Source organism: Aotus nancymaae, unplaced genomic scaffold (assembly GCF_030222135.1).
Source record: "Aotus nancymaae isolate 86718 unplaced genomic scaffold, 86718_ANA_hifiasm-v0.15.2.pri h1tg000067l, whole genome shotgun sequence".
Classification (NCBI taxonomy): Eukaryota; Metazoa; Chordata; class Mammalia; order Primates; family Aotidae; genus Aotus; species Aotus nancymaae.
In genome coordinates, this window is record NW_026988482.1 from 17,222,170 (window position 1) to 17,231,465 (window position 9,296).

A 9,296-nucleotide genomic window follows, 5' to 3' on the forward strand; every position below is an offset into this window, starting at 1 on the left:
AAGACTGACCTAGGTGCACACACTTGAATTTCTCAGCATTTCACATCACATCAGAACAGAGGATGAGGCAGGTGTGGTGGCTCACGCCTGTAATCCCAGGACTTTTTGAAGCAGAGACAGGCAGATTGCTTGAGCCCAGGAATTCAAGACCAGCCTGGGCAACATGGTGAGACCCCATCTCTACAAAAAATACAAAAATTAGCCAGGAGTGGTGGCGCTTGCCTGTAGTCCCAGCTACTCAGAGGGCTGAGGTGGGAGGATAGCTTGAGCCTGGAAGATCGAGGCTGCAGTGACCTGAGATCACGCCACTGCACTCCAGCCTGGGTGACAGAGTGAGACTGTGTCTCAAAAACAAAACGAAAAAAGCCCAAAGAACAGAGGATGTTAGTGGAACCATTGAAGCAGGATATTAAAGTAATAGTTTTAGGCTGGGTGCAGTGGCTCACACTTGTAATCCCAGCACTTTGGGGGGCCGAGGCAGGTGGATCACTTGAGGTCAGGAGTTCGAGACCAGCCTGACCAATATGGTGAAACCCTGTCTCTACTAAAAATACAAACATTAGCCACACATCAGGTACTCTGGAAGCTGAGACAGGAGAATTGCTTGAACCCAGGAGCCGGAGGTTGCAGTGAGCCAAGATTGCACCATTGTACTCTAGCCTGGGTGACAGAGCAAGACTCTGTCTCAAATAAATAAATAAATAAAGAGTTTCAAAAATGTATTAAAGGAAGTTGATTAAAATAAAAAAGAAAACTGCTATAAAGCTCATAAATCAAGTAATTGTTGGCTTTGTGAAATTCATTCTGGAAAATTTAATCAGTATTTGTATAAGTTGGATGCACTATTATGATTCACATCTTTAAGGATAAAAATGTCCTTTGAATCCTTTGAATGGCAAGGTCCAAACATTACCGTTCCATGCCGCCGTGGCTGCTTCCTCCCTTCCTACGAAACACAGGAGGTAGGGTAGAGGCGGGGAGGAAAAAGGCTGCTTGCCAGTCACGCTGAGGAAATGGCAAAGCCAGCGGGATTCGTCCTCCCCCAGGGCTCCTATGGGCTCCAGGCAGCAGGCTCCCCAGGAAATGCAGAGTCAGGAGGGAGCCACAACGGCCAGTCTCTGCAGATATCCCATGAGCTGACACCATGGGACTATCAGCGCCATCACGGCCTGAAAGGGCCGGGACTATATCAGATGCCTTTCTCCCAAGATATTGAACTGTGTGGCTTTCTAGAGATCACTGGTCATATGACAGATGGGGAAGCCGAGGCCCTGGAGAGGAATCAGCTGGCTCAGGGTTATACATCTAGTGGGTGGCAGGGCCAGGACTGTTACACAGGCTCTGACTTCCCATCCAGATCCTTCCAGCTCCTTGCCAAGGTCAGAAGCACTGCTACTCTGACTGACCTGTAACTTGGTGAGTTAGGAAAACCACAGGAAGGCCCAGACCAGGACTTCAGCTGTTCCTGAGCCTGGATCTGCTTGGGAACTTTATCCCTCTCCATGCAGGCTTGGGCAGAGGACGAGGAAAATGAAGAAGCTCCCAGCATGGGCTCTACAGCCATCTTCCAGCTTCCTACAGTGTCTTGGCACCCTTTGGGTGCCCAGTACTGCTTACCAATGGTGACAGTGAGGACGAGGAAGATAAAAGGTGAGGGGGACACAGGAAGGGGAGAGGACTCGATGACAGAGAGGAGGAGGGCTGGACTTTTTGAGAGAAGATTACAGTGAGTCTGTTTGACCCAGAGAAGGCCTTAGAGTTACTCAGTAACATCTTCAGACTAAGGAAGACAAGAAATAACTAAGATCAGAGCAGAACTGATGGAGACATAGACACAAAAAACCCTTCAAAAAGTCCATAAATCCAGGAGCTGCTGTTTTGAAAAAATCAACAAAATAGACAGACCACTAGCCAGACTTATAAAAAAGAAAAGAGAGAAGAATCTAATAGATACAATAAAAAATGATAAACGGGATATCGCCACCAGCTCCACAGCAATACAAACTACCATCAGAGATTACTACAAACTACTACTATGTCCATAAAGCAGTAAATCTAGAAGAAATGGATAAAGTCATGGACACTTACCCCTCCCAAGACTAAACCAGGAAGAAGTTGAATCCCTGAATAGACCAATAACAAGGTCTGAAGTCAAGGCAGCAATTAATAGCCTACCAACGAAAAAAAGCCCATGTCCAGATGGGTTCACAGCTGAATTCTACCAGATGTACAAAGAAGAGCTGGTACCATTCCTTAGGAAACTATTCCAAACAATACAAAAAGAGGGACTCCTCCTTAACTCCTTTTATGAGACCAACATCATCCTCATACCAAAACCTGGCAGAGACGCAACTAAAAAACAAAATTTCAGGCCAGGCCAATATCCATGATGAACATTGATGTGAAAATCTTCAATAAAATACTAGCAAACTGAATCCAACAGCACATCAAAGTGCTTATCCATCACTATCAAGTCGGCTTCATCTTGGGGATGCAAGACTGGTTCAACATACACAAGTCTATAAACGTAATTCACCACATAAACAGAACCAAAGACAAAAACCACACGATTATCTGAATAGATGCAGAAAAGGCCTTTGACAAAATTCAACAGCGCTTTATGCTAAAAACTCTCAATAAACTAAGTATCGATGGAACGTATCTCAAAATAGCCAAAGCTATTTATGACAAACCCACAGCCAATATCATACTGAATGGGCAAAAACTGGAAGCATTCCCTTTGAAAACTGGCACAAAACAAGGGTGCCCTCTCTCACCACTCCTATTCAACATAGTATTGGAAGTTCTGGCCAGAGCAATCAGGCAAGAAAAAGAAATAAAGGGTATTCAATTAGGAAAGGAGGAAGTCAAATTGTCTCTATTTGCAGACGACATGATTGTATATTTAGAAGATCCCACCATCTCAGCTCAGAATCTCCTTAAGCTGATAAGCAACTTCAGCAAAATCTCAGGATACAAAATCAATGTGCAAAAACCACAAGCATTTCTATACACCAATAACAGACAGAGAACCAAATCATGAGCGAACTCCTACTCACAATTGCTACAAAGAGAATAAAATACCTAGGAATACAACTAACAAGGGACTTGAAGGACCTCTTCAAGGAGAACTACAAACCACTGCTCAAGGAAGTAAGAGAGGACACAAACAGATGGAAAAACATTCCATGCTCATGATTAGGAAGAATCAATATCATGAAAATGGCCATACTGCCCAAAGTAATTTATAGATTCAATGCTATCCTCATCAAGCTACCATTGACCTTCTTCACAGAACTGGAAAAAAACACCTTAAACTTCATATGGAACCAAAAAAGAGCCCACATAGCCTAAGCAAAAAAAAAAAAAAAAACAAAAAAAAAACAAAAAAAACAAAGCTGGAGGCATCACACTACCTGACTTCGAACTGAACTACAAGGCTATGGTACCAGAACAGACATACAGACCAATGGAACAGAACAGAGGCCTCGGAATTAATGCCTGTTGGGGGATGGGAGAACTAGGGGAGGGATAGCAGCGGGTGGAGGGATTAGGGAGGGATAACATTAGGAGAAATACGTAATGTAGATGTCGGGGGGGATGGATGCAGCAAACCACTATGGCATGTGTATACCTATGTAACAATCCTGCACGATCTGCACATGTACCCAGAACTCAATGTATAATAACAAATAAATAAATAGGATGCTGTCACAATTAGAAACTTTGGCTCTTTGAAAGAAAACATTAGGAAAATGAAAAGACAGGTGGGTGTAGTGGCTCACACCTATATTCCCAGCATTTCGGGAAGCTGAGGCAGTAGGATCACTTGAGCCCAGGAGTTCAAGACCGGCCTGGGCAACATAGTGAGACCTCATCTCTACTAAAAATAAAAAATTAAAATAAAAAAATTAGCCAGGCATGGTGGCATGTGCCTATCATCCCATTTACTCAAGAGGCTGAGGTGGGAGGATCATTTGAGCCCAGGAGTTTGAGGTTGCATTTAGTTACAATTATACCACTGCACTCCAGCCTGGGAGACAGCATGAGACCCTGTCTCATGGAAAAAAAGAAAAAAGAAAATGAGAAGACAAACCATAGAACGTTATGTACTCTCATACGTTACTGGTGGTAATGTAAAATAGTATGACCACTTTGAAAAGCAATTTGACAGCTTCCTATAGTTGTTTTTTTTTTTTTTTTTTTTTTTTGGTTGTTGTTTTTGTCTTTTTTGAAACAGAGTCTTGCTCTGTTGCCCAGGCTGGAGTGCAGTGGATCAATCTTGGCTCACTGCAACCTCTACCTCCCGGATTCAATTGATTCTCCTGCCTCAGCCTCCTGAGTAGCTGAGATTACACGCACGTGCCACCAAGCCTGGCTAATTTTTATATTTTTAGTAGAGATGGGGTTTCACCATGTTGGTCAGGCTGGTGTCAAACTGCTGACTTCATGATCCACCTGCCTCAGCCTCCCAAAGTGCTGGGATTACAGGCGTGAGCCACTGCACCTGGCAGCTTTCTATAAAGTTTTTAGAAAGACTCATCATGCAATGAAGCCATCCCACTTAATTCCAGAAATTTTACCCAAGAGAAATGAAAACATAAGTATATTTAAAGACCTTTCTAGGAAGGCTCAAGTCCGTTTTATTCACAATGCCTTCAAACTGGAAACAATCCAGACATCCAACAACAACCTCTGCATCCTCCTTTGCGGTCCTGAGAAGGTGCCTCCCCACCAGCCCAGCTTGGCTGGCTTTAGTCCATCCACCAGTGTCCAAATGGACAGACAGCCTGTGGCATATCCATACAATGGAATACAACTCACCAGTGATAAGGAGGGAACTTGATGCACACTCCAGCAAATACTTGAAATTTTATGTTGCTTTAGTATTCATTTTGAGCATAGGGTTAACTGTTTCATACTAGAAGCAGGGCTTAGTCACCTTGGAGAGTTTCCAGCTCTCTGCCTCCTCCCAGTTTCTAAACACATTCCATCCAGGTATCTGGTCCTATGTAGCCACCTCCTGGTAACTGCCTCCCTATGGGACATATACATACAACCTACTAGACTCAGCCCACTGACGCCTACACCCTGCGTGAACTGTGCAGATATGCCAGAGTGACCACTCCTAATTCACAAGATGGCCACACAGGACTCCAGTCTGCTCACTCTAGATGAACCAATTAGAGCTCCCCTTGGGAAAACTGCTTGAGTAATGCCCTGGACTCCAGTAAAAGCCTCAGCCCACAGTTCTGTCTCTCTCTGGCTCCCGGCACGATGGTTGTGTACAATGACCCCAAGACCTTTCTGATGGCCCTCATTGTGCCCTCTTCCTCTGTAGATCTGTAAGTAATAGGCCATTTCTGTTAGTGCCTGTGTTTCATTGTGTTGCCTGCTCTGTGTTGTGCCTGAGTGACACGCTCAAACCTTACGTTTTCCCTGGTCAGGGCTTTTCCTAGAGAGCAGCTATCTTGGTGGGAATAAACTAGATACAGGTCAAACAATAACTGCAAGGGCATCTGCCAGGATAGATAAGTCTCCTGGGAGAGGGATGTCTGGTCAGCCAGGATGCAGAGGTGTCCCATGAAAGGCCCACTGTAAACACTCACGACCAAATCCCAGGAGCCTTGCCAGGACAGAGTTGCCCTTTACAGCGACTCTCCAGAGAGGTCTCAAGACTACAGTAGAGGAAACTTACAACACACACACCGTATGGGTGACTCTCAGATGCATGTGCTAAGCGAAGAAAGCCAGGCACAAAAGACCAGGAAGTGAATGGCTCTTGTATGCAATTCTGAGAAAGGCAAAGAGCAGTGACAGACATCAGATGAACAGTTGTCTGGAGACAGGGTCTAGGGGAGGTGAAGGATTTGCTGCAGAAGGGCAGGAGGGTACTTTTGGGAGGAGAGGAAATATGCTTCTTGAACTGCGAGCAGGCTAGCATGGTGGTTTCATGTGTCAAAAGTCATGGAACTGAGTGGGGCGTCGTGGCGGCGCCTGTGGTCCCAGCTACTCGGGAGGCTGAGGCGGGAGGAGCGCTGGAGCCCAGAAGGTCAAGGCTGCAGTGAGCCAAGATAGTGCCATTGCACTTCAGCCTGGGCGACAGAGAGACACCCTGTATCTAAAAAATAAAAAAGTCATAGAACTGTTTATTTCCATGAACCGTACTTAAATTTTCTGGTATTTATACTATGCATATAATATAATCCTATCTCAATAAACTCGTTTTTAATGTGAGGGTTGCTATGGGACATGGAGGGCGACCCTGCTCCCGACCCTCCGAAGCAGCGTTGGACTGGAGGCCACCGGGGAGGTCTGGTCCTGCGGCTCTGCCTCGCCAGGGCTCCCGCAGCGCTCTCCCGCCAGGGGGCAGCGTTGGGCCGGCGGCGCTGGCGGGACGCTCGCGCGGCGGGGATGCTGTGGGGTCGCGGTGATGCCTTCTTCCGCCTGCGTGGTGAGGGGGCGCGTCGCGCTACCCCGCTCTCCGCGCAGCCCGCAGCGGCGAGGCCACCGGCTAGGACACGAGTGCCCGCGCGTCGCGCCCTAGCTCCTGGGGGCCTGGCGTCTCCTTCCGGGAAGGAGTCTGGCTCCCGGGCACTGGCTCCCTGTCCACACGGAGGCCTCCCTGCAGCCCTCTAGAGCCGTCGCCCGTCCCCGCCTGCGGAACGCAGAGGGGCGGCAATGCCCGCCCCTGGCCACCCGAACCTGCTCCCCGGCGCCGCGTGACCGTGTCAGGTCCCCGTCAGCCTCGCTGTGCAGACTCCGGGCGCCTCCACAACGGCTCGGTGGCCAAATGAGTGCCTGGATGCCTGGGTTACCCGAGGCTCTCCCACCCCGACAAGCCACCGCATCCCACTGGCACAGACTGAGGAGAGGCAACCGCAGCGCCAGCCCCGCGCGCCGACACGGACCCCTCCGGGCCGCACTTCCCCGCGGACGCCGCCCTCACGCGCAGGGAGAGGCGCCTCAGGGCCCGCTCGGACCAGCTCCTGCGGGCGTGGCACCAGGGTCAGCGTCCTGCGGGGTTCCGGGGCCTCCACGGTGTCGCGACTGTTCTCTCAGCCGCCTCTCGGCTTCACTTTCCTGTCAGGTCTGGGGCTGCCCGAGGCGTGGTAACCTGGGAACACCACGCACACGCTGATCACTGCGGGGCTCAGCAGCCTCCCTATGCGCTGAGTCACCTGTCATGGAGTGACTCCATTTTGAGGCGTTGCGGGCCAGGGAGCGGGACCGTGGGCCGCACTCCCGGACCGCGCGCTGCCCTCGTCGACCTCCGGCTCGTGGAAGCGGGGCGGCGCCGGCAGAACTTCCCACCACGGAGAACCCCCAAATGGTCATTTCGAACAAGAGAAGGGTGGCCGGGGTTTTTGGTTTAAAATCCCCTCGCGCTGAAAGGGCGCCGCTCGCGTAGGAGAGGCTGCAGAGGAGGAAGCCTGAGCGCGGCCCGGCGACACCCATCCCCGCCTGGCGTTGACCGGCCGGAGGGACCGCGGCGCCCCCAGAACCCTCCCCAGCGTGGCCTCAGCTCGCCCCGGGACAGCCGGACTAGGCCGGGAGGGAGCGCGGGGACGCACACGGCGGCCCCGCCCGCGCGCTCCTCCTCCCTCCCCGGCCAGCCCCGCGCAGGAGGCGGTGGTCCCAGTCTCCGCGCGGCTGAGGGGCGCTCAGTCGCTCCCATTGCCTCCCCTCCCGCCCTCCGGTTCCACCGCCTCTGGGGCCACCTGGAACCCGGGCCCTCGCCGGGCCGGACGCCGCCAGCGCTGCAGGCGCAGCCCGGAGGCCGCGCGGGTGAGTCGGTGCGCAGCCCCAGCGGGCCCAGAAGAGCCGGTGCGGGGAGGGCGAGGGGACCACAGTCGGCTCCGTCCCCACCTTGCGCACAGCCGGGAGACCAGCAGGCCCAGCCTCTGGGGAAGACAGCAGGGGAGCCGGAGGCCCCCACGTTCTAGCGGGCACCTGTCCCTAGGCCGAGGTCCGCTGGCTTGGAGCACTGACCTGCTCCGGACCTAGGGGGACGGGGGCAACGGTGACATTTGCCCAAGAAGGGCAGCCGTGGGTAAACTCCACTCCAAAACACGGCTCTGGGCCCAGGCTGAGGCCTGGGGTTGAATCCGCTTGTGCTGGCGGCTGGTGTTCTCCGGGAGGCCCATAACCGTACTGGGTCTCAGTTTCCCCAGGTATTCCCCCTAGGAGAATGCCCCCTCAACAGGGCAAGGGTTGGAAAGCGCTGAGCCCGAAGCCGAGAAGAATCTCAGCTCCCGGCCTTAGGGGCAGCACTTCGGGCCAGGCCTGCCCTCCCAGGATGAGAGGATGGCCTCCTGGCCAGGGGACGCATGGGGGCGTGGACAAGGCAAAGGCGACCCTGCCAGGGAGCACCCAGTGCTCGGGTTGGTGGTCATGGGGCCTTTGCGTGGGACTCACAGTGTGGCGGGGAAGGTTCGGTAGTGACGACATTTCTCACCAGTCCTCAAAAGTCATTCTCAGCCCCAGACACCTTGGCCTTGGAAAACTGGGAACCGCTTTCAAAATTAACACCCCCATCTCCTGCTACAGAGCGGAGCCTCCACTTTGCAGAGGCGCACTGCGAGGTCGTGGGTGGTTAAATGGTGCGCCCTTGTTGATGAAGATGCCTTGCTCTCTTTCACTCTCTTTATGTGTGTTTAATGTTGTGTGTTGCGTTCTCTGTTGAGCGAAGGATAAACACGGGCCTTTTCAGGCAACCGGCGGAATAAGGCGGCCAGCATCGGATCTTCCCATGCTTCAAGGTGGAGCACCCTGCAGGGCTTACTGCAGGCCCCAGAGTCAAAACGAGGATGCAATGCTACACCAAAAGGCAAATGTACTCTGGGGAGCCACCCTCACCCTCTACCCCTGGGGCAGAGCCCTAGGATTGGAGGATTGAAGGACTGGAACAAGATCTTAGTCCTGAGGGCCGGAAAAGCAGCCTTTGCCGGTTGCGCAGGGGCCCCAATTTTCCCGAAGTCTTAAAACCTGCTCCAAATGCCAGATCCGGAGAAAGGGGCCGAACCTTGGGCCCGCCGTCCTCTCTTGTAAGCCCCGAGCCAACAGCTTGGTAAAGAAGTTTACATATGAAGGTAGGGACCTTTCTTGGAATGAGCCACACGCGATGGTTTTGCCCCCCTGACGGTGCTGGTTCACTCAGTCCCCAGAGCCGACACGGTTCTGCGCACACACTGGGCGCTGGAGAAACATGGAGCACTAAAAGCCTGCCCAGGCCCTCGGATTCAGCGAACTTGACAGGTGTCCCCATCACCCGCGGCTGGCCAGAGCAGTCTTTC